Raw genomic sequence first — 25,573 nt, 5'->3', positions numbered from 1 at the left:
CTGGGATAGCTATAATTAAAAAAAAAAACAACCCAGAAAATAAGAAGTGTATGGGAACCCTCATTCATGGCTGGTGGAAATGTAAAATGGTAGAGCTGCTATGGAGAAGAGATTGGTGGTTCCAGTGGTTAAGAATCTGCCTTGCAACGCAAGGGACACAGGTTCGATCCCTGGTCCAGGAAGATCCCACGTGCCAAGGAGCAACTAAGCTGGCGCACCACAGCTACTCAGCCAGTGCTCTAGAGCTCACAAGCCACAACCGCCCATGTGCCCTAGCGCCTGTGCTCCACAACAAAAGAAGCCAGTACAGCGAGAAGCCCGAGCATCGCAGTGGAGAGCAGAGCTTGCTCGCCGCAACTAGAGCAAGGCCACGTGCAGCAGTGGAGGCCCAGTGCAGCCAAAAATAAATCAATACAGCACCTCTGTTTTTTTTTTTTTTTTAAAAAAAAGCTAAACTAACATATGACCCATCAATACCACTTTTAGGTATATATCCAAAAGAACTCATAAGTGACTTGAATAGATACTCGCAGGGCAGTGTTCCTAGCAGCAATATTCATAGTAGGTAAAAGGTGGAAATAACGGAAGGATTCATCAACAAGTGAATGAATAGACAAAATGTAATACATACATATTTGGAATATTATTCAACCATAAAGAAGGATGGATTAAAAAAAATGAAATATAATTGATTTACACTGTTGTGTTAGCATACAGCAAAGTGATTTGGACACACACAGACACACATATATCCTTTTCCAGATTCTTTTCCATTATAGGTTATTACGAGATCTTGAATATAGTTCCTGGTGCTATGGAGTAGGTCCTTGTTGTCTATCTATTATATATGTATATAACATATATATATAAAAAAACCAAACACATATATATAACATATATATATATAAAACACACATATATAACATATATATATGTTACTCCCAAATTACTAATGTATTCCTCTCTCCCCCACCTTTCTCCTTTCGTGACCATATGTTTTCAATCCCTGTGAGTCTGTTCCTGTTTTGCAAATAAGTTCATTTGTATCATATTTTTTTAGATCCCTCATATAAGTGATATCATATGACATTTGTCTCTGTTTGACTTACTTCACCTAGTATGATAATCTCTAAGTCCATCTATGTTGCTGCAAATAGCATTTATTAGGAATGAAACTTTATTGATAATTCCTGCTATTAATACAGCATGGCAAACCTTGAAGATGTTATGCTAAGTCAAACAAGCAGACACAGAGGGACAAAGAGTGTCTGACCCCACTCACATGAAACTGCTAGACTAGGCTAATTCATAGAGACAGAAAATAGATTTGAGGTTTCTAGGGGCTAAGGGGAAATGGGGAGAATGTGGAGTTATTGCTGAACGAGTAGAGACTTTATGCCTTGGGTAATGAAAAGTTCTGGAGGCAGATGGTGGTGATAGTTAAACAATTTGAATGTACTTAATGACAGAACTGTACCCTTGAAAATGCTTAAAACAGCAAATTTTATGTATATTTTACCACAATAAAAATTATTCTACCCCAAATGATTAAGATGGCAGATTTTGTTGTATGTACATATTACAAATTTTACAAGGAAATGGCAGCCCGCTCCAGTATTCTTGCCTGGAGAATCCCATGGACAAAGGAGCATGGCAAGCTATAGTCCATGAGGTGCCAAAGAGTTGGACATAAGATTGAGTGACTGAGCACGCACTGGTGAAATATCATAAACCAAAAATGCATTCAATTACACACTTTAAATGAGTGAGTTGTCTGGGATGTGATTTATGTCACAATAAAGCTATTGGGAAAAAAAACCCTAAATCCATATAGTGGTTGAGAAATAGAAAGCAATAAACAGCAGACTAAATTGAGGAATTTTCCTGGAATTTTCCTCACTTTTTCTCCGAGATGCTCTAAGACCAGGAGGTGAGCTGACGCCATTAAACAGGCTTTCCTCTGCTCTGGCCCTTCTTGTGGAAGTCTGAACAATTTCGAGATTAGAAAGCTGCATGTCCAGGGCAGATCTTTCCGGGCTGATCTGAGAATGGCTCATCCACGTGTCTGAATCAGCCTCACGGATGGCCAGGTGGCACCTGCTTTATGTCGCCGCCACCCACTCTGCTAGACTCTATAAATATGGACTGAATATCAATAAAGAGCCCAGCTTAGTGCCCTCTGAGTGGGATCTGTATTTACTGTTATGTATGACAATTCTGCACCGCCAGCCTCGCCCCCCACTGCGCCGCCGCTCCCCCCCACTCCCCCGCCTCCCTGGGGCAGGAGGGCTGTAGATGCTTTGGGGCCCTGATTGAAAGGTAGTTCTTCATGATCACAAAAACCAGTTGAAACCATCTCCTGTGATCCAGCCTGCGGCTACCAGCTGCACTCTGCGCTTTTATATTATGCATGATTCTTGACTGCTCCTGCGGTAGAAAAAAGATGCACAGTTCCATTAGCGCTTCCCAGCGTCAGGCTCAGCATTTCCAGGCTACTGCTGCTAATTCATGCTAATATAGAACTGCTCACATATTTATGTCCTGATATGTGCGTCGTGAAGGTGGCTCAATGGTCCTCTCCTTGGGCGCTGACCAAGCCAATTTAGAGCTGGTTGGAAAGCTGCAAGATAGGCTATGCCATGAACAGCCTTGGAAGTGCAATTTCACGTGATGAAACAGGAGAGCACCCATGGAGGTGACTTTCTCTGCCAGGGTTTCTGCTGCATGCACACATGCGCCCAGGCTATTTTGCCCTGCTTCTGCCCTGTTCCTGCCCGATGGCTCAATGGCAAAGAATCTGCCTGTGACGCAGGAGACACAGGAGTCATGGGTTCAATCCCTGGGTCAGGAAGATCCCCTGGAGGAAGAAATGGCAACCCACTCCAGTATTCTTGCCTGAAGGATCCCTTGGACAGAGAAGCCCAGCAGATTACAGTCCGCGGGGTCACAAACTGAGCATGCCTGTACACACATCCCTCTTGCCACATTTACAGCATTTGATAACCAGTGTGGGTCTGGTACCTGCATCCATTTGTCCCACGATCTGTGTGACAAGCTTCACTCTGAATCATGCACATAATGGCAACAGACAGTGATGTCTCTCGTCCTTTGTCTTTCCAGCTTCCCTTTGTTCTGCCTTTCCTTCTGCTTAGAAGGTGCTCTCTCCTCTCTGTCTAAACCTGTTCATTTTTCAAAGTCAGAGAGTAGAAATGAGGGGCCAGGGAGAGAGAAAGAGGAAGGAGGAAAAGCCAGTAGGAGAGAGGCTTGTGGGAGTCGTCGCCGCTGTGGGCGACTGTATGAAGTCCCACTGGCCCTTCCGAGGAGCTGGAGCAGAATCTCTTCTGTGGCTCTTGTCCTGAGATGCCCTGATGTGTGTGTGTGTGCATGCGCATGTGTGCTCATGCTCAGTTGCTCAGTTGTGTCAACTCTTCTCGACCCCCCAGACTGTATGTAGCCCACCAGGCTCCTCTGTCCATGGGATTTTGCAGGGAAGAATACTGGAGTGGGTTAGCATGGCCTCCTGCGGGGGATCTTCCCACCCAGGGATTGAACTTGCATATCTTGCATTGGCAGGTAGGTTCTTGACCACTAGCGCCACTTGGAAAGCCCCCATAAGGAGATCATTAAGGTTAGATGAGGACATAAAAGAAGAACCCTGAAATGATTGGCCTGGCACCCTTATAAGAAAAGAAAGGGACTCCTCCGAGTTTGCTCTCTGCCAAGTGAGGACACAGGAGAAGGTGGCGATCTACACACCGGGGGAGGGCTCCCACCAGGAACCTTGATCTTGGACTTCTCACAGAACCATGGGAAGTAAATGCTTGTTGTGTAAGCCCCGGCACCTGTGGTATTGTGTTACAGCAGCTGGAGCAGACCAAGACACTACTGTTCTCTTGCAGGTCATCATGAGGGGCTGGGTGTCAGGGATCTGAATGGCTGAAGTTCCCCAGGTGACTCCAGCGCAGGTAAGTCGTGAGCCTGCCTTGTAAGTACAGACAGTTCAGCCCTCTCATTTGGCAGCTGAGAAAACTGATGTCACTTAGTCAAAGCTCTTGCATCATGACCGCCTTCCCTGTGGTCCTGCCCTCAATCCATTTGCCATGCCTCGACCACACAGATGTTTAAAAACCTAAACACTCCCTTAGTTAAACTCCATCAAGGGCCTGCCATTATACCTAGGAGGAAATTTAAAGCTTAACATTTTTTTCAATTTATTTTTTAACTTTTCATTTTGAAATAATTTCAGACTTTAGAAAATCATTGCAAAAATAGTACAAATAATTCCTATAAGCTCCCCTCCCAGCTCCCCTAAAGGTTAACATCTTACAAAACCATGGTCCAATGATCAAAACCAGAAAGTTAACATCAATGTAGTAGGATTCTCAAAGATGTAGACCTTTGTTAATCCTCAGCAATTGTCCCAACTTCATTTTTGGGGTCTAAGATCACACATTTAGTCACCTTGTCTCATTAATTTCCTTTCATCTAGAAATGATCTTCAATTTCTGTCTTTTGTGACCTTGACTGTTTTGGAAATTATGAGCCGCTTGTCTTGTAGAATGCTCTTCATTTTGAGTTTTCCTGATGTTTCTTCATAACTAATGCTGATTATGCAGGTTTTGGCAAGGAGACCAGAGAAATGACATTATGCCCTTCTCAGTGCATCTTACCAGGAGGCGTGGAATGACTCTTTATGCCACTGCTGGTGTTAACTTTTATTATTTGGTCAACATGGTATCTGCCCGATTTTTTTCACTGTGAAGCTACTATTTTCAAAATACACAAGTGGTGCCATGATAAACGTACACATCGCATAACGGACCTTATGCGATCTGGCCTCTGTCTACCTGCATCTCTATCTCCTTGTGTGCTTCCTTTCTCACAGTTCCTCAGATTCTCCAATCTCCTTCCTACCCCATGGCCTTTGCTCACGCTGTGCCCTCTGCCAGGACTTCCTGCCCTCTTTGGTTGGCTGGCTCCTAATTTTGGCCTCAGCCTTTCTGGGCCCCACAATCTAAATAAAGTCCTTCTACAACTCTTTCTCAAAGTGTCCTGCACTTTTTCATCACATTTATCCACATTAAAAAAATTTTTCTTACTACATCTAAAAATTTTGTTTTATTGAAGTATAGTTGAAATAGAATGTTGTGTTAGTTTCAGATGCACAGCACAGTAATTCAGCTTTTTAATATATATATGTTCTTTTTAAGATTCTTTTTATGCTGTTACAAAATATTGATTATAGCTCCCTGTGCTATACAGTAGGTCCTTGTTGTTTATTTTATATATAGTAATGTGTATATGTTAATCCCAAACTCCTAATTTATCCCTCCCTCTCCCTTTTCCCTTTGGAAACCATAAATTTGTTTTCTATGTCTGTGGGTCTATTTCTGTTTTGCAAATAAGTTCATCTGCATCTTAAAAACATTTTTTTTTGATTCCACATACAAGTGATATCATATATTTCTCTGTCTCTGTCTCCTTTCTTTCACTGCTCCTTTATTCTGGCTCCTGGTGTGCACAAGATTTGGTCTGTGCCCTCCAAGAGTCTGTTTCCCCAGTCCTGTGGAAGTTCTGTAATCAAGTCCCACTGGCCTCTATAGTCAAATTCCCTGGGCATTCTTGTCTGCTCAAGAATTAATGCCCTTGAGCTGTGATGTTGTAGAAGACTCTTGAGAGTCCCTTGGACAGCAAGGAGGTCAAACCAGTCAATCCTGAAGGAAATCAGTCCTGAGTATTCAATAGAAGGACTGATGCTGAAGCTGAAGCTCCAATACTTTGGCCACCTGATGCGAAGAGCTGACTCACTGGAAAAGATCCTGATGCTGGGAAAGATTAAGGCAGGAGGAGAAGGGGACGACAGAGGATGAGATGGTTGGATGGCATCACCGACTCAATGGACATGAGTTTGAGCAAGCTCTGGAAGTTAATGATGGACTGGGAAGCCTGGTGTGCTGCAGTCCATGGGGTCGCAGAGTCTGACATGACTGAGCAATTGAACTGAACTTTCTCTGTCTGGCTATCCACATTTAAATTCCATATTCATTTATATAATGTGTTTTTCCCCAGCTACATTCCAGGCTGCATGAGGGGAGGTGCCGGGGTCCAGCCCCGGCTGATCCAGGGTATTCGAAGCGGGGACGGCGTCGGCGACTTATTTAATTATTTATTCATCAAAGATATAAAGAGTAATAGAATAAGGATAGCTCAGTGAGGAAATTCAGTGGAGAAAAGAAGCTGAGTGGCTTGGTTTACGCGGAAAATCAATATAACCCGTGACACCAGGTTAGCTCTGACCACGGAGGCCGCAGGCGCCCTCTCGAATAGCGGAAGGTGCCCCACCTTAGACACCTTCTCGAGTGGGTCTTAGAAGCCCAGGCAAATAAATGGTCGCAGAGGACATCCGCGCTCCAGATGGACACTCAGCTGGAATTTGGGAGAGAGAGTGACATGGGGAGACCAAGTTTCAGTGAACAAGGCCCGCACTTTATTTTCCAAAGTAGTTTTTATACCTTAAGTTATGCATAGAGGATAATGGGGGAAGGGGTAGAGTCATGCAGCAAGCCAGGCTTTTTTCCTGTAAACTTATCATATGCAAAAGTTCAGGTGATAGACATCATCTTCTGGCCAGGAGGCCTGTTAACATTTTAAGAAACTTATCTTTCTCTAAAGGTGATTATTCCAAAGTCAGGCGCCAGCCTTCCAAAAAGCATTGGACAAAGCTGCATTTTACATTTCTATACACCCATTATATCAATCAATACACTGCCAAGGACACAGTAGGTAAGGAGTATGGAGACTTAGCAGCAAACATTGGCCCAACAAGTGAAAAACCCTTCACCAATACAATTTCTAATCAATCTTTTAACTACTCAAAGGAATCTGTGTTTAGGCAGTTTAGAACATCTCCTGCCTCTCACAGTTGGGAGGCTCTGAACAATCACATGTGGCCAGAAAAACCCATTCAGGCAGGCTAGAGGATTTCCAAAGGAGTTTGTAGGTTGAAACACTGTCACATCCAAGAATTATTAACTGGAGCTGTAAGCTAACTCTTTTTTCAGAGAGAGGTAGTGGGAGACAGCCCCCCGTAAAGTCAGAGGTGTAGGTGAAAGCACAAAGCAGAAAGTAGGCAGACTCTGGTTTTGGGGGTAGATGTTCGAGAATTTCCAGGGGGACTCCTGAGGCTCGATCCCGCCTTTGCGTATGCCGAGCCTCCTTCCTCATGACCTTTGTCATGGGCGGAGTGCCTCACGCTGGCTCCTGGCAGTGATAGAATTCCAGTTGAGCTATTACAGATCCTCACTCAATATGCAATATGCCGGCTCCCGGCAGGGAGGCACTTGGTTGCTCTTGTTTGCTATTGTGTATCTAGAACCTAGCACAGTGCAGAGTATAAATTTGAGAACCTTTCTAAACTTAAGCGAACAGACTATGTGAGGACCAGGAGTTTGGATTAATCACCCAATTTTTACAGTGGTTATGAATTGACCTGTGTACTTTATTAGGTTTATGCTTGTTTTTCTTAACAAAGTGCTGCCAGGGACTGAGTGGGCTGGGGTGGGAGCCAAGGGGTGCAATAGTCCTCATAGGTCACTGTCAATGACTTGATCAGATTGACCAGATCAAGGTAACAAAGCTTCCCTGGTGGCTCAGACAGTAAAGAATCTGCCTGCCAACGCAGTAGACCTAGGTTCAATCTCTGGGTTCAGAAGATCCCCTGGAGGAGGGCATGACAACCCACTCCAGGACTTTTGTCTCGAGAATCCCATGGACAGAGGAGCCTGATGTGCTACAGTCCATGGGGTTGCATTACTGAAGTGACTAAGCAGCAGATAACAAAGCTGCTGGCATTTCACAATGATGAAAGCAAGAAAATCACCTAAATGTGAACAATGATTCCTTTCTACCTGTGCAAAGAATATTTGAAAATTATCTTATTTAACACAAATAACATCCTGCCCCCGCTTACCTCCAGGGTACACATCCCCCCCACCCCCTGCCTCACCCCTGCCTGCACACACGCATATACACACACTCACACACAGCTGCCCAAAGACAGCCATCATGGTGGTTTGATTTCAGATCAGTGTGTTTCTCCTTCCCTGCCTCAGGCTCTTTGCTTTGAACAGAGATTTAGAAAACTTTTTTTTTTTTTTTTTTAAAGGCAAATCCTTTCTTCTGCTACTTTTTCAACTGTGAATCAACCATTCCTACTGGGTTTTGATGCAAAGGAGCAAGTCTGCAGTCCTCCACGTGAGCTTCCAGGCAGCTCCCCAGCTGAAACTTGGGCAAAAATAAATGACACCTACCATATTTTCTTCCTGGCCTTTGGCTCCCATAGTCCTGCCGCATCACCCGTCTCCCCTTTACGAACTGTCTGGAGGTCTAGAAAGGTGGGGTGCCCCCTCTTTTCAGCCTCCACCCCTCTCTCTGTTCTCCCCCTCCCACCCATCACCCGGGAACCCCCGGGAGCCCCACCCAACCTTCCGGGGTGTAGGGTGGGGGGCGCAGGGCTGCAGGGAAAGACTCTGATGACCTTCTGAGCACACCCAGCCCATATGACTTCTTCCAGAGCTTCCTCTGAAGGCTGCGAGGAGCTTGGACTGCCTCCAAGAGAGCGGACAGAGGTAGTGGACTGAGGTCAGAGAAACATCGTTTCTCGTTTTCCTCCAAGGTGCTTCCTGTCAGCACTGTGCCCTTTGCCTGCTCACTGGGTGCGCATCTCTTTGCTGCCTTTGCTGAGGCTCTCGAGCTGTAGTGGTCGCAGAACCTTTCACCAGGTGGCATGGGGGCCACATCTGTGTCCACCGAAAGGGGGTTGCCGGGCAGTGAGGCTGATGCTGCGGCTGGACTGCAGCTGTTCACAAGGCTGGTGGAAGCCCTGTAAAGGGACAGGACATGTGTCCCTCTGCCCTGGAGCCCCCCAGAGACCCCCAAAGGCAGTGGGGCTTCTTCACTTAGCAGAATGATGTGCCCTGAAGCCTGAGTATCTGCAGAACCTCCTCCAAAAAGACCCTGCCCCAGGCAGAAGTGTCCCCATGCCAGCCCATGACGGAGGAGGAAGGGGCTGGCAAATGGCAGGTCCCTGAAATTAGGGGCATGTGAAACAGGTGTGGACCGAGGACCACAAGCTCTTGTAACATCCATGACAGCTGCTGGCTGCTCTCCAGTACTGCAGGCTCCCGGCAGCAGCGGAGTTGACTGGTATGTGGAGAGAGGATGCCCTTTGCATTGCAATGGACTTGAATCTTTAGTGAGGTCACACATTGCTGATTGGATGGCATGGAAGTGAGCAACATGGAATAGAGAGTTAAGGACCTTGTTCACATTGTTCAACTCACAGAAGACACCTTGGTCTAGCCAAAGTGAAGTCACTCGGTCGTGTCCAACTCAAAGTGAAGTTGCTCAGTCGGGTCGCTCAGTCATGACCCCGTGGACTGTAGCCTACCAGGCTCCTCCCTCCATGGGATTTTCCAGGCAAGAATACTGGAGTGGGTTGCCATTCCCTTCTCCAGGGGATCTTCCCGATCCAGGGATTGAACCTGGGCTCCTGCGTTGGAGGCAGACACTTTAACCTCTGAGCCACCAGGGAAGCCCAATTGGTCTAGTCAGGGGGATATTAATTTACATCCTGTGATACAGGATGTGCACAAAGGGGCTTCTACTGGGGGAGGCGGGGCCAGGTCTGTACTAGTTGGAAGGAACCAGCAAGTGGTCAGAACATGGCTTCCCTGATGATCTCAGCTGGTAAAGAATCCTCCTGTGATGCAGGGGACCCTGGTTCGATTCCTGAGTTGGGAAGATTCGCTGGAGAAGGGATAGGCTACCCACTCCAGTATTCTTGGGCTTCCCTCATGGCTTAGATGGTAAAGAATCTGCCTGCATTGCAGGAGACCTGGGTTTGATCCCTGGTTTGGGAAGATCCCCTGGAGAAGGGAATGGCAACCCACTCCATTATTCTGGCCTGGAGAATTCCATGTACAGTCTATGGGGTCGCAAAGAGTTGGACACAACTGAGAGACTTCCACTTTCAAAGTATGTTGGTGGAGGGGAAAAGCAGGGGCTAAAATTCAGAGAGAAGAGTGGCTTTTGTAATTTATTCACTCAGAGGGTGCCGTTTTGTAGTTCTCACAAAAGTGACACCACGTTAGCAGTGACTCATAGCTGCAGCCTTGGAGAGAATTAGGTCATTGACCTACACTTCCTTCTGTAGAGCACACGGCAGTATGTAGGCAGAGTTACAGGATGAGATTTATGACCTGTTTGGGGGGGGCAGTCATGGACAAAGAGAAGGACGATAACCTTTGAGAAGGTAGCCTCTTGCCTTTGGCCAAGGCTGTAAGGCTTAATCAACACACCTAAAGAGTCTGATGCAAAGAGCTGACTCTTTGGAAAGGATCCTGATGCTGGGAAAGATTGAAGGCAAAATGAGAAAGGGGCGGCAGAGGATGAGATGGTTAGATAGCATCACCTATTCGGATAACCCCTTCCTTCCCCCTCCACATGAATTTGAGCAAACTCCCGGAGACAGTGAAGGACAGGGAAGCCTGGTGTGCTGCAGTTCACGGGGTCACAGAGAGTCAGACACAACTTAGTCACTGAACAACAACAAAAGTCCTAGTGTACAGATGACAATTATACTAGGTGCTTAGGTAACTCTTGAGAGTCCCTTGGACTGCAAGGAGATCCAAGCCGTCCATCCTAAGGAACTCCGTCCCGAATATTTACTGGAAGGATTGATGTTGAAGCTGAAACTCCAATACTTTGGCCACCTGATGTGAAGAGCTGACTCATTTGAAAAAACCCTGATGCTGGGAAAGATTGAAGTCAGGAGGAGAAGGGGATGACAGAGGATGAGATGGTTGGATGGCATTACCGCCTCAATGGACATGAGTTTGAGTAAACTCCTGGAGTTGGGGATGGACAGGGAGGCCTGGCGTGCTGTGGTCCCTGGGGTTGCAAAGAGTCGGACATGACTGAGCGACTAAACTGAGCTGAACTGAACTAGGTAACACTTATCAAATGCACACATGCACAAAGACATAAACGAGTGCCCCAAACATTCTGGGCTCTTTTTCTCTGGATTATTCAACTTGCTCTTGTCACCACTCACTCTTTTCACCTCATCTCAACTCCAAAGTGAAGTTATAGTGTCACTTCTCCCCTTGTGGTAGGCATCCAGGTAGTCCGGAAGACAAGAGCTGTGCTTAACAAGAGGACTCTGTTACAACAGTGGGCCATATGACTTTCATTACTGGGGGAGAATGGAAAATGTAAAATTCCCACTTTTGGTTAGGGATGAAAGGGTTAGACATTCAGTCGTGTCTGACTTTTTGCAACCCTATGGACTGTAGCCCACCAGGCTTCTCTGTCCATGGAATTCTCCAGGCAAGAATACTGGAGTGGGTTGCCATTCCCTTTTCCGGGGAATCTTCTTGACCCAGGGATGGAATCCAGATCTCCTGCACTGCAGGCAGATTCTTTACCTTCTGAGCCACCATTGGTTAGGGATATATATCCTGAATTTTATGTAAATAAATACAGTTTTAAAAAAGATAAATTGTGATTCAAGCGATGCTTCATGTCTTTCTGCAGTTTCCAAATTGTTCTGTAATCGAATTGGAGGAACTGCTGAGAACAGATGCGAATCCATATACCCTACACACGTCCTACAGTGAGAAAAATGACAGACTTCGCTCTACTCGCCCAAAAACCATTTAAATTTTAAATTGCCTTAATTATCACATATTTTTAATGCAATGTAGTGGAAGTTTACAGACAGATCCAATGGAAAACAGTGGGTTTTGTAAAAGGTTTCAGGGCTTTGGTGTGGGATAAACAGTAGTCACACCTATCACAGGTGACTTGTTAACAATGGGAATGTGTTTTGCATCACATTTTTTAATAGAAAAATGTTATCACCTATATGCCTCACTATTATCTACATTCTAATCACCCTCTAGTGATGAGTTCAGAAAGGAAGCATTTTTCATTAGGCGATTTGCCATGGCAACTTGAGTTGGGTGAGGCCCTCTGCTGGTTCCATCACTGGGCCAAGGAACTGAACTACTGGTTTTTTTTTTTTTTTTTTTTTTCCATTATCATTGACCTCCCACTAGGATGTTCATCTTCTGATGAGCTCTTGGTGGCAAATGGCACTAGAAAACTCTACAAATTCTCATTTGGAAAGAAGAAAAAATGGTTTGTCTGTAGTCATTGGAAGTACAATTAAATGTTGATAGACAACTCCAAGGCTGGAAAAAGCTGTAAAAACTTGTTTCATCCAACCCGAGACAGCTAAGTAGAGTATGTCACTGTGGATCCCGTTGAGCTTGCGTTAGCACGGCAATCCTTATTGTCACATTTCTGGATTTTGAAAAGGGTTCTAGGTTTTTAACCGGTTGGCAGGAATAACTGAAATCGTTGGTAAGAAAATCTAGCTTTGGTAAAGTAACTTTGTTGGCCGCTGTTAAAAAAACATGTTTTCAGGAATTACTGGGATTTGTATAACAATACATTTTATATACATTTTGGAGAAAAGACACAACTGTTGAAGAACAAATGAATATTGAAGCAGTTTTTACATGGGTCCAAGGGGTGGAGTGATTCTCTCATTACTCTATACACTCACTCCTTGTTTATTCAAAAGACTGTCTACCATGAACTGGGTTCTAGGGAATCTTAAAATAGGCATCTGTATCTCTGGATTGTAGAATATTTCATCTATTATCTGATATAAAATTTACATTAATCTTAAGATTTTTAATATAATCGAGAAGAGAGGAAAATAACAGAAAAAAATAGGAGAAATATATGCATGAATATATATATATATATATATATATATATATAGGGGCTTTCTTGGTGCCTCAGAGGCAAAGAATCTGCCTGCCAATGCAGTAGATGAGGATTTGATCCCTGGGAAGAGCGTCTGGAGGAGGAAATGGCAACCTACTCCAGTATTCTTGCCTGGGAAATCCCATGGACAGAAAAGCAAAAGAGTTGGACCCAACTCAGTGACTACGCAACAGCAACAACATATACATGTAAACAGTGGTAAAGATATCCAGCTGTCAAAAGCATTATAGAAGTGATGAGAGTGAGCAACGTTAGAAAGGGGCAATCTGATAACATTTCACAGAAGAGGTTGTCTTAGAAAAATTGGTCTTTAGAGATGACAGATGTGTAAATATATATGCAGTTTAAATATCATGAATTAAAGTGAAAATCTCCTGTATAACCATGCCTTACCATAGTGTTGTGCAATAGCCCTGCAACTTTTTGATACATACCTGACTGTCTATTGAAAAAAATTCGTTGCAAAGGTAAGAGCATAGTACACTCAACATTCTGCCATTTGCTATTCACAAAACAAAAATAGTATCGTGAAGTCCTGGAGGGCAATGACTTGCGTCCCTTGGGAGGTAGAAAGTGAAAGAACGTGAAGTCGCTCAGTCGTGTCTGACTCTTTGCGACCCCATGGACTGTAGCCTATCAGGCTGCTCCCTCCATGGGATTTTCCAGGCAAGAGTGCTGGAGTGGATTGCCATTTCCTTCTCCAGGGGATCTTCCCACCCCAGGAATCGAACCCAGGTCTCCTGCATTGCAGGCAGACGCTTTAGGATCAAATGGGTGTGGGGGAAGGAGGGGCGGGAAAGGACCTGTTGACAGGCGCCTGCTTGTTTTGCTAGAACCAGAAGAAATGCAGCAGCCAAAGAAGTAACTGGCTGGAGCTGGGGAAGTGCTTGCTCATTGGCCAGCCTCCATGGTTACTAATATGATAACTTACTAATAGGGCTTTCCTGGTGGTTCAGCAGTAAAGAATCTGCCTGCAATGCAGAAGTTGCAGAAACTACAGGAGACTTGAGTTCAATCCCTGGATTGGGGAGGTCCCCTGAAGGAGGAAATGGCAACCCACTCCAGTATTTCTAACTCGGATATCCCATGGACTAGAGGAGCCTGGCAGGCCACAGTCCATAGGGTCGCAAAGGGTCAGACACGACTGAGTGACTGAGCACATGTGCACTTATTAATAGGAGATCTGAGTTGATTTTGTGGATGGAAAAATTAATCTGTTCATCTAAGAGAGAGAGAGAAGGTTTTATTCGAGCTAAATTGAGGATTGTAACTTTGGAAGCAGCCTCTCAGAAAGCTCTGAGAACTGTTCTACCATTAGAGGTCTAAGCATAGCTACATAAGGTATTGAAACAGAGGGCTGTACACTCATTGATATATTACTGACAATTTGCACAGTATGGGTCTATGTGGTCATCGTGATGCCTTACAAGATTAATAAAACAGGAAAGTTATCTCCTAAGGTGTTATCTTATTGCTGCTAGAAGAATGTTTTTTTTTTCTTTTTTTGGTTGAGCAGGTATTTCTGCCAATGGGGAGGTGTGGTCCATACATAATGCATGAGAGAGGAGGTCAAAGGGCAGCGAAACATTTTTGTGTTCAAATTGTCCTTGACTTGTCTTAGAATACACGTTTTTATTTCATGAATTTACATTTCAAGTTGGTTAAAAAAAAAATCAAACGGTGTTGCAGGAGAATGAGGCATGAGGGAAAATGGGATCTAATAGGTTCTAACCAGTTTTTGTCTTATCTTCAACATCTGCGTCATTCTTGTGTGATTCTTTTAATGCTTGTGCCCTGCCTTCTCTCGCTGACCCCCAGTCTCAATGGGAAGAATTATGGTGTTTGAGGAGTATGGTCCTGTTTACAAACTGAATAACGGAAGAGAACCAGAGGCAGGAAAACTCCGAGATGGACCCCTTATGTACCATTCCAGTGTGAGTAATGAACAAAGAAAGGAACACTTTGTCTGAGCAAATTAAAATCTGGTAAAATTCTTCTTTTTAAACTATTTGCTTTTTGCCATTTCTTTTTCTTAGATTGCTGCGTCCTCCTGAATTCAGAGAAGATGACCCCTGATACACAGAAATGGTTCGGCTCCCTCTGGCACTTCATGTCCCCTCTTTCCTCTCTTGACACAAGCTTTGGGAGATGCAGAGCTCTCCTGGGGCTTCCCAGGTGGTGCTAGTGGTAAATAACCCACCTGCCACTGCAGGAGACATTAGAGACACAGGTTCAATCCCTGGGTCAGGAAGATCCCCTGGAGGAGGGCATGGCAACCCACTCCAATATTCTTGCCTGGAGAATCCCCATGGACAGAGGAGCCTGGTGGGCTACGGTCCATAGGATCGCAAAGAGTCAGACACAATTGAAGAGACTTAGCACCAACACATGAATGAGCTCTCTTTAGGAGCTTGTAGACAAAATCACATTGCAGGTTCGTGCATCCTTTGAAACAAATTCTTGACATACCTTTGCACGTTTTCTGTTGGATTTGTGGAAATGGCTTCTTCATGACACTCAGGCAATCATCCGTAGCCATGCAAAAAGCTTCCCATTCTGTTTTTCGAGCCTGATCCCTGATTCAGTTTTCTGTTTATCTTGATTGCAATTCAAAATGTACAGGCTACAAATATCAGAGGGTCCCGTTCTTAGGCAAACAATAAAAATCCAAGTTGCTTTTGACTTTATTTACATGGGCTCCATAACTGAGTTAGTGAGAGAAGCATTTGTTGAAGGCATCTAAAATAAAACAGGCACTGATAGTAGCATAAGGAAAGGCAATGGAAAATACCACTTGCACCAATTATGCTTGTGACAAGTGATTGAATGCTTGCTGTGGCATATTTGTCATATTTCTTGCAAGATTAACTTTCTTAAGTTTTCAAAGCAAAGGCTACACAATATAAAAAGATATGTATAAGATTTCCATTACTTAAGTACCAACTTGCAGAAGCGTTACCCTCCCAAACTGATCAGTTCCTGACTCTAACACTGTATTTTTTCACTATGGTAAAAAACAAAAAAAGCCCACAAAGTCAGGCCCTGCCGACACCTTGAGTTGGGCCTTGGAGCCTCCAGAACTCTGTGAAGGAATATTTCTATTGTTTTACAGTTTTGTTGTTTTGCAGTTTGGGTTCCTTTGTTACAGCAGCCCTAGAGAACAAACGCAGTCCTTGTGGAAGTTTTCACCAACCTGCCTCAAAGGCAGCTGCTCTGTCTTGTGCTTCTTACAGAGAAGATGGTTTTTGCCTTATGTGTGGTGACAAGTTTGACTTCAGCTGACATGCTAGCTGTAATATGATGAACGCTTGAAGAGTCATCAGTTCAGGCTGCAGCCTGACCATTTCAGGGAACAAAACTGCTCTTCTCTTTTCTTCTCTTCTATTTCCTGTCCTTTTATTTTTCGCTCGAAATTCCCTAATAGCAGAGTCTGATACAGAGGAAGCCGCAATAAGTGATTATTCTTTCTCCCATGCACGTACCGCTCAGTTCATTCACTCTCCTTCTTTCACTGACGCTTTTTTAAAAAAATTATTTTTGTTTTTGGCCATGCTGCGTGGCATGTGGGATCTTAGTTCCTTGACCAGGAATCAAACTTGCATCCTCTGCTTTGGAAGCACAGAGGCCCAACCTGGACCACCAGGGAAGTCCTCACTGGTGCTTTTGACCTTCATCTTCTATGCTCTCAGACACATTGGTTTTCATTGTTAACCACAACCTTCTGCTTTATTTTCTCTCCTAACAATCTTTACCACTTCCTCCCTTTCCTTCCTCCATTCTCTCTTGGTTTCCTGATGGTGATCTTGACTTTGTCACTCTCATGAAGTGAACCTCTCCAAGGTCACAGTGATTTCTTTGCATCTAACCTCACTTCCCTTGCCCTTTGCTCTCTCTACTGCCCTCTTCCATTTAAAATGGGTCTACTTCTGGTTAGTTATTTTCCCTCTTTTGTTTCTAATAAACTTTTTTTTTTTTTGAGGAGTAATATACCTGTCAAAAAGTACACAAATTCTAAGTGTATAACTTGAGGAAGTCTCATGGTGAAATTACCCTTGTAACTACCACCCAAATCAAGAAATTGAACATTCCTAGAACTGAAGTGACTTAGCAGCAGCAGAACTCTAGAAACCCTCTTCTCATCTACTCTCATCCTCTTTTCTAAGCATAATCAAAATCTTAATACCAGTACGACAAATTAGCTTTGCCTGTTTTACAATAAAGTTTTACATAAATGGAATCATACAAAATTATAGTTTTTTTGTATTTGCTTAGGCAACACTTCTATAATTAATTACTTTTTATTGTTAGATTTTAATTTCTCCCAAGGAAAGGAAAGCATTGATCTAAAAATAAAACAAAGTAAAATAACATTTAAAAAGCCACAGGGGCACTTCTCTGGCGGTCCAGTGGTTAAGACTCTGTGCTTCCGATGCCGGGGGCACAGGTTCGATCCTTGCTTGGGGAATTAAGATCCCACGTGCTGCAAGGTGCAACCAAAAAAAAAAAAAAAAGCCACAGGTAAGGACATTTTTCAGAGAAGGCAATGGCACCCCACTCCAGACACGACTGAGCGACTTCACTTTCACTTTTCACTTGCATGCACTGGAGAAGGAAATGGCAACCCACTCCAGTGTTCTTGCCTGGAGAATCCCAGGGACAGGGGAGCCTGGTGGGCTGCCGTCTCTGGGGTCGCACAGAGTCAGACACGACTGAAGCGACTTAGCAGCAGCAAGGACATTTTTCCAATGGAAGTTTAGCCTGCAGATTCCTATGTCTCTGTTTTTATAGCTTTTAATAGTTTTGGCTTTTCCTGGCTGACTGGAGAATCCTGGGACATAGCATAATGTGCATATTTAAGAAATAAAATATTTTTTCTACCTATTGCTGTCAGGATTATTGATGTTGTATTAATCTTTATAATAGAATTCTCCTTGGAAACCTAGGGGGAAAAAAAAGGTTCTTTACAACAGGATGGGAAAACTTTAAATCTTTCACAGACATCTTTGCTTTGGGCTCTCCAGTCAGGTAAATATCTCCATTAGCAGTAAAGGTAGAAATGCGATGCATTTTAGACTCATTCTAGTGAAAGCGAAGATTAAAATGACTGATAGACATGATAAATGCATCTGCATGCATTCGTGCTCAGCCGTGTCCGACTCTGTGTAATCCCATGAACTGTAGCCCGCCAGGCTCCTTTGTTGATGGAGTTTTCTAAGTGAGAATACTGGAGTGGGTTGCCATTTCCTACTCCAGGAATAACTGTGTCTGTTGATTCTCTAATATTGATCTCTATTAATTTTATTCTGAATACACACACTTGGTCTTCTGGATTGGAGAGATTTATTACCGCTCAGTAAATAATACATGTATGGACCCTTGTACCAGTGCTCACTCCTGAGTGACATGTGAAAGCCAATTGGAATTTTTCCTACATGAGTAGTGGGCACGCCTTAGATGAGGGGAGGAACAAATGAGTCATCTCTGCTTATAAGTGGGAAGGAGGCAGCTGTTCCTAATCATAACTCCAGGCTTCTGGGGTGTAAATAAAATCTCTGCTGGAGCCATGCAGCTGCATGTGACTCGACTTTATGCCCAGGAAGATACCACTCTGACCTCCCCCGGCATCTCTGGAGCTAACTCTGGTGCCTATGCCAGGATATCACGGTTTGGCCTTTAGGGCGTTAAGTTTTAGTAACTTTATTGACTAGAGTGGTTAAGTAGACCAGTGGTGGCAGATCCAGCCCTCCTGGTTTGTGGGGTCTCTGGGCCTTTCACAGGAGCGCAGGTTACTTCCGACTGGGTCTAGGATTCCCACTTGTAGAAAAAGCATCAGCCTGGGGATGGGACTGTTTTCTCTAAGTGTAGTGGTGACCACAGAATCACAACTACCAGGATGAGTGAGGAATATACGCTGCCTATTGGTACAGTAGGGGGCATTCCCCCCTCCTCTATGAAGTTGCTCAGTCGTGTTGGACTCTTTGAGACCCTGTGGACTGTAGCCTACCAGGCTCCTCCGTCCATGGGTTCTCCAGGCAAGAATACTGGAGTGGGTTGCCATATAGCAGAAGAGTGTCTTAAAAAAAATTTTTTTTTAATTAAGCTTCCTTTTTTAGAACCATTTCAGGTTCACAGCAAAACTGAACAGGAAGTATAGAGTTCCCATTTATCCCCTGACTCCTCCTTCCAGCCCATGTGCACAGCCTCCCCATTATCAACATTCCCCCAACGTAGTACACTTGTAACAACCAATCTGTTACAATCCCTGGGTGGGGAAGATCCCCTGGAAAAGGAAATGGCAACCCACTCCAGTATTCTTGCCTGGGAAAGCCCATGGAAGAGGAGGTTGGAGGGCTACAATCCATGGGGGTTGCAAAGAGTCCCTGGTATCATGGAAAAGCATCTTTTTTATGTGCACTTTGCCAGCTGTCAGTATGATAAGAACAAATAGGGTCAATGACTAATAATTATTATAAGCACTAGCTCTTATCACTCCTTTCATCTAATCTGTTTAGGTGAACAGCTTCTATTTTCCACTCTGGAAACGTGAATGCCGTAGCAGAGGGAAGTTTTCTTACATCTTTTTTCTATGATAGTCTAGCTCAGGGCTTGACAACCTTTTGTCTTGGCTGTTCATGTATGTTCTCCATCTCATGTTCTTTATTATCTTATAACTGGGGAAAAGCCATGCTTAGCTTGCAGGCTGTGCAAAAACAGACTGTGGTAGGGTTGGCCCTCCTTCCAGGGTTATACTTTGCCTAGAACCTCTTCCCACTGCGGCTGAGTGATCCTATTCAAGGGAAATATTTCTTTGCAATGTTTTCTGGAGGATGTGATTCCAATGCATATTTTATGTCATTCCGTCCTAGTTCACAGTGATGTAATCCTCAGAAGCCTGAAAGCAGGTGCTTTATTCCTCCCTTGTTACTGGATCACCGAAGTGGTAGCATATTCGTGAATATTTATTTCTTTGCAAATGCCATCTGACTGACGTGAAATCTACACAATGTAGCTTTGTATCCAGCTATGCAGACTAGGTAACTTGATATCAGTAGATACTAGAATGAAGGTGAATATCAAAGGCTGGAGTGTGTCTCTCTTTTCTTATCAGAATCCTGAGGAGTAAGATAGATTCAGTTCACTTCAGTCGCTCAGTCGTGTCTGACTCTTTGCGACCCCATGAACCGTAGCACGCCAGGCCTCCCTGTCCATCACCAACTCCCGGAGTTTACCCAAACTCATGTCCACTGAGTCAGTGATGCCATCCAACCATCTCATCCTCTGTTGTCCCCTTCTCCTCTTGCCCTCAATCTTTCCCAGCATCAGGGTCTTTTCCAATGAGTCAGCTCTTCCCATCAGATGGCCAAAGTCTTGGAGTTTCAGCTTCAACATCAGTCCTTCCAATGAACACCCAGGGCTGATCTCCTTTAGGATGGACTGCTTGGATCTCCTTGCAGTCCAAGGGACTCTCAAGAGTCTTCTCCAACACCACAGTTCAAAAGCATCAATTCTTTGGTGCTCTGCTTTCTTCACAGTCCAACTCTCACCTCCATACATGACCACTGGAAAAATCATAGCCTTGATGAGATGGACCTTTGTTGGCAAAGTAATGTCTCTGCTTTTGAATATGCTATCTAGGTTGGACATAACTTTCCTTCCAAGGAGTAAGCGTCTTTTAATTTCATGGCTGCAATCACCATCTGCAGTGATTTGGGAACCCCCCAAAATAAAGTCTGACACTGTTTCCACTGTTTCCCCATCTATTTCCCATGAGGTGATGGGACCGGATGCCATGATCTTCGTTTTCTGAATGTTGAGTTTTAAGCCAACTTTTTCACTCTCCTCTTTCACTTTCATCAAGAGGCTCTTTACTTCTTCTTCACTTTCTGCCATAAGGGTGGTATCATCTGCATATCTGAGGTTACTGATGTTTCTCCTGGCAATCTTGATTCCAGCTTGTGCTTCTTCCAGCCCAGCGATTCTCATGATGTACTCTGCATAGAAGTTAAATAAGCAGGGTAACGATATACAGCCTTGACATACTCCTTTTCCTATTTGGAACCAGTCTGTTGTTCCATGTCCAGTTCTAACTGTTGCTTCCTGACCTGCATATGGGTTTCTCAAGAGGCAGATCAGGTCGTCTGGTATTCCCATCTCTTTCAGAATTTTCGACAGTTTATTGTGATCCACACAGTCAAAGGCTGTGGCATAGTCAATAAAGCAGAAATAGATGTTTTTCTGGAGCTCTCTTGCTTTTGTAATGATCCAGCAGATGTTGGCAATTTGGTCTCTGGTTCCTCTGCCTTTTCTAAAACCAGCTTGAACATCTAGAAGTTCATGGTTCACATATTGCTGAAGCCTGGCTTGGAGAATTTTGAGCATTACTTACTAGCGTGTGAGATGAGTGCAATTGTGTGGTAGTTTGAGCATTCTTGGCATTGCCTTTCTCTGGGATTGGAATGAAAACTGACCTTTTCCAGTCCTGTGGCCACTGCTGAGTTTTCCAAATTTGCTGGCATATTTAGTGCAGCACTTTCACAGCATCATCTTTTAGGATTTAAAATAGCTAAACTGGAATTCCATCACCTCCACTAACTTTGTTCATAATGATGCTTCCTAAGGAGTTTGGGCTCCAAAATCACTGCAGATGGTGATTGCAGCCATGAAATTAAAAGACGCTTACTCCTTGGAAGGAAAGTTATGACCAACCTAGATAGCATATTCAAAAGCAGAGACATTACTTTGCCAACAAAGATCCGTCTAGTCAAGGCTATGCTTTTTCCTGTGGTCATGTACGGATGTGAGAGTTGGACTGTGAAGAACGCTGAGCACTGAAGAATTGATGCTTTTGAACTGTGGTGTTGGAGAAGACTCTTGAGAGTCCCTTGGACTGCAAGGAGATCCAACCAGTCCATTCTGAAGGAGATCAGTCCTGGGTGTTCTTTGGAAGCAATGATGCTAAAGCTGAAACTCCAGTACTTTGGCCACCTCATGCAAAGAATTGACTCATTGGAAAAGACTTTGATGCTGGGAGGGATTGAGGGCAGGAGGAGAAGGGGACGAGAGAGGATGAGATGGCTGGATGGCATCACTGACTCGATGGATGTGAGTCTGAGTGAACTCCGGGAGTTGGTGATGGACAGGGAGGCCTGGCGTGCTGCGATTCACGGAGTCGCAAAGACTCGGACACGACTGAGCGACTGAACTGAACTGAACTGAAGGCCCACTTGACTTCACATTCCAGGATGCGTGGCTCTAGGTGAGTGATCACACCATCGTGATTATCTTGGTTGTGAAGATCTTTTTTGTACAGTTCTTCTGTGTATCTTGCCACCCCTTCTTAATATCTTCTGCTTCTGTTAGGTCCATACCATTTCTGTCTTTTATTAAGCCCATCTTTGCATGAAATGATCCCTTGGTATCTCTAATTTTCTTGAAGAGATCTCTAGTCTTTCCCATTCTATTGTCTTCCTCTATTTCTTTGCACTGATCACTGAGGAAGGCTTTCTTATCTCTCCTGGCTATTCTTTGGAACTCTGCATTCAAATGGGTATATCTTTCCTCTTCTCCTTTGCTTTTCGCTTCTCTTCTTTTCACAGCTATTTTAAGGCCTCCTCAGACAATCATTTTACTTTTTTGCATTTCTTTTTCTTGGGGATGATCTTGATGCCTGTCTCCTGTACAATGTCATGAACCTCTGTCCATAGTTCATCAGGCACTCTGTCTATCAGGTCTAGTCCCTTAAATCTATTTCTAACTTCCACTGTATAATCATAAGGGATTTGATTTACGTCTGATTATTTCACGTTCCCTAGGTTGGGAATTTGCCACATGGGTAATGGAGACAGAGTAGGAAAGATGGAACCAGAGAAAGGCCTAGGGCACTTTTCCTTCCAGGGAGGAGATGAGCCTGAAAACAAATCATGACCCTAGAATAGCAATAACAGCAACAAGTGGCATAGGAAACAGCTGTTTAGGACGGGCTATGGATGCCGGTTATGAACTGGGTGATTTCTGAGCTCCTTTCCACAGCATGATTCTGCAACAAGTCTGTTTGGTTCACAATGTGTCAGAATTTCTGTCTCAACAATTCCCTGTTCAATAACTGGGCCAGGAAAGGTTATCAACAGCAAATAGCCAACGTTCCATCCATTCTCAGTTCTTATTTATTCATTTTCAATTGTAAGGGGTTTGTGTTCCTGTGACATTTCATTTTGGAAAAAAGAGGCCTTCATTCTCCTGCTGGCTTAGATCCATAACCCCTGTGTTGTGAAGGTTGTGGACAGTGCTGCTGGCCCTGAAGAGTAAAGCCCGCTGACATGAACAGAGCCAGTGGCCATTTGAAGGCTGAAGCTCCCCTCAATCAGGACCCAAAACTAAGGACACGGAGATGTCTACACCAGATGGCGCAGAGATAAAGAATCCAGTCTCCACCTGCCAGAGACTCAAGAGACATGGGTTTGATCCTTGGGTCAGAAAGATCCCCTGGAGGAAGAAATGGAAAGCCACTTCAGTATTCTTGCCTGGGAAATTCCTTGGACAGAGGAGCCTGGCAGCCTTCAATCCATGGGGTCACAGAGAGTGGGACATGACTGAGCACAAATGCTGAGGAAAGGGGATCAGGAGACAGAGGGCCAGACTTCTGTCTTGAAAGTTGGACATCATTTTTCTAAATCCTGTGGAAGATCCACAAAGACCTCCATGCTGCACCCACCTGCATTTAACTAAACTGCATCCCCTCAAACACTAGCAGTCAAGATAATTTAAGAATGGTTTCAATTTCCATTTATTTATTTCTTCTTTTGGTGACTGAAATAATCACACAAGCTGTGAATTTTTTAAATTCCAAATGTGTGTATATATGCATCTAGAAACACAGTAATTGAAACACCTTCTATAAGGAACCAGTCAATCCTCAAGGAAATCAACCCTGAATATTCATTAGAAGGACTGATCTTGAAGCTTCAATACTTTGGCCACCTGATGCGAAGAGCCAACTCATTGGAAAAGACCCTGATGCTGTGAAAGATTGAAGGCAGAAGAAGAAGGGGGCAAGAGAGGATGAGATGGTTGGATGGCATCACTGACTCAATGGACATGAGTGTGAGCAAACTCCAGGAAATGGTGAAGGACGGGAAACCTGGTGTGTTATAGTTCATGGGGTAGCAAAGAGTCAGACACAACTGAGCCACTGAACCACAACAGTAAGGAATCTGGGAGCTTGCTAGCGTGGTGGCCTCTTCTGTTGACAAGAGATCCATTCCTCTTAAGAAAGCCCATTCTCTGGCCGAATAATTCCGAAGTTAGAAGGTGCTTCTGTAACCACGTATCTTTCACTTGCGGGTTTACACTAATCCCTGTGAGGAGTTTCAGAAGACTGACTCCCAAAGCTTGAGAACCTAATCTGTTTACCTTTGAGACCTCCCACAGTTGAAAATGCCTTTTGCTGCAGTTTGAAGACTGTAAGCTGGAAATCAGCAACCATCGTAATTAAAGAGACATACCTCTCCCATAAGCATTTAGCAGACAGAACTCTGGCTGCACTCTGAATAAAGCTGGTCCTCAGTCTGTGATCTCAGCAAGGCTGAGTTGCCAAGTGGTGTGTTTGTCAGAGCCCTGGCAAGGGACTGGGAACTGAGGAAAACACACACACACACACACACACACACACAAACACACACACGGCCCCCACTCCCCAGGCCACAACAAGCAACCCCTTTGATCTGTAAACAACCCCAGAGCTGATTCAATAGACCAGCTGGGGCAGGATGAATGCAGAAAGGAGCCAGTCTCCTTCCAGAAGGTACTCGGAGAGACAGGAGCCGGCCTTGAGTGGCTCTGGCTGTCCGCCAGCTGGCAGCCTCCGCTCCTTGGCTCCCAGGCGGTGGTCACATGGTCAATCCAGTGTGGACGCGATAATGTGGCCTGTTACACGTGCAGCCTAGGGCCCCAGGAGAAAACCCTGATGACATGAAAGGAGAGAAATCGAGAGAACCCTCCCAGCATGGACACGTCTGGTGGTGGAAATCGCTGTCCAGAGACCTGCCTGCTGAGCCCAGAATCGGTACAAGCCGAGGAGGAGAATTCTATCATCTGCCTGAGGATTTCTTCCTCCACTTCATTAGAGAGCCACCTTCTTCATGTCCATCAGGCAGTGTTTTCCTTCCTGGGACTGTGTCACATAAATGCTGCCAAATTCTAAGCCCCAGCACACCTTAGGATAACTTTTCTTATGCATTAGAGAAACCTGCCTTTTCAGGGTCCCTCACTTTCCATGTGTCATAGTTGTGATGATACTTTAGTTTACTTTCCTTCCATTTTATGATGGCTACTTCTGGACACCCCATCAGTCAATTTTCTTCCCGTCACACCAGAGGATGGCTTGTTTCTGGGAATGTCCTAGGAGATGCCTAATTCTAGCCCTCATTTGCTGCTTCTAGCAATTTCTCTCTCCATTCTGGAAGAACGATTTAGCTTCCCAGCTTGTAGCATCTAACAATGGCCCACAGTCCTTCTTTCATTACTTGTGTGTGAGGTATGTTTGTATGTGTGTGTTCAGAGCAGAAGAAACATGGTCAGATGCTTATTTCTAACACATTTATTATTTTTACTTCCCTGCACTGATTCTCAAGGTTGAAGATACTTTTAATTTCACTGTGAATTCTTTGCACATGGTATTTATGTCTTCAATATAAAATGTGTTTATTATCATACACGA

The 25,573-nt window shown here is 44.4% G+C and overlaps 1 long non-coding RNA gene across 1 annotated transcript in view; it reads left to right on the top strand.

Moving 5' to 3' along the window:
• Positions 1-15,098, top strand: part of LOC102410360 — a 30,735-nt gene extending 15,637 nt beyond the window's left edge. The window contains exons 2-4 of the long non-coding RNA XR_006543984.1: positions 3,900-3,965; positions 14,677-14,792; positions 14,895-15,098. This is a non-coding gene — a long non-coding RNA (uncharacterized LOC102410360). The remainder of the gene's footprint in view (positions 1-3,899; positions 3,966-14,676; positions 14,793-14,894) is intronic.
• The last annotated feature ends 10,475 nt before the right edge of the window (positions 15,099-25,573 follow it).

Source organism: Bubalus bubalis, chromosome 13, assembly GCF_019923935.1.
Source record: "Bubalus bubalis isolate 160015118507 breed Murrah chromosome 13, NDDB_SH_1, whole genome shotgun sequence".
Classification (NCBI taxonomy): domain Eukaryota; kingdom Metazoa; phylum Chordata; class Mammalia; order Artiodactyla; family Bovidae; genus Bubalus; species Bubalus bubalis.
The sequence above is the reverse complement of the archived record's forward strand: the minus strand, read 5'-3'. Positions and strand labels throughout refer to the sequence as shown.